This window comes from Camellia sinensis, chromosome 2 (genome assembly GCF_055761805.1).
Source record: "Camellia sinensis isolate YWXY chromosome 2, ASM5576180v1, whole genome shotgun sequence".
Classification (NCBI taxonomy): Eukaryota; Viridiplantae; Streptophyta; class Magnoliopsida; order Ericales; family Theaceae; genus Camellia; species Camellia sinensis.
The window spans coordinates 223,210,252-223,211,156 of NC_138962.1; positions in this window are offsets into that span (position 1 = coordinate 223,210,252).

Here is a 905-nt window from a genome sequence, read left to right on the forward strand (position 1 = left end):
TTTTTTCTGTGGAGTGGTGTATAACAGCTAGTGGATTTCCTAGTACATTTAAAAGGCTATTGAGATATGAGCAGGGATATTTGTGAAATAGTAATTTAAATTGAAATATAAAATATAGAACAAGTTTAGTGACGAATTTTTTTCGTCACTTGTTATTATGACAAACTGATTATTTGTCGCTAATACGTATTTTTTGTGACAATTTATTGTAGTTTATATATGAAATATTTGGTTGATTTTGTTGTTTGGTGACTAAAAATTTTGTCACGCATATATATTTGTCACGAAATATTTTTCGTCACCTATGTATGACTTTTGGAGATGAAAAATGTCGTCATCTTTACATTTTATTGTGACGAAATTATTTCCTCATCGATGATCAACGTGTGTGACAAATTTATTCACCAACTAAAATTATAAATATGGTACTGAATAACTATTTGGTGACGAAAATGAGAATTTTTGGTGACAATGTTTTGTTGGTGACAAAAAATTTCGTCACTAAAGTAATATCATTGGTGACAAAATTATTAATCGTCACGGTGCTTTTTAGTGACAAACATTCAATGACGAAACTGGTGACGAAAATATTTCCTTACAAATATATATAGTGACGAAGTTAGCTCTTTGGCGATAAAAAAAAATTGTTATTCAAGACCAAACTTGTTGTAGGAACTGTAGGGTTCATGCGGGAGGATTAGAAAATGTACTTACATGCAAAAAGACAGCGAAATTTGCAGTACGGTGAAGCAGGGAGTCTGTTAAGATATTTCTAGCAGCAAGTGGCAGAAAATCCATATTTTTACGATGCCAATCAGTAGGATGTAGATGAGATGATTACTAATATTTCTTAGGCTGATCATCAGATGATAACAGATTATGAGCTTTTCGGTGATACTGTGTCA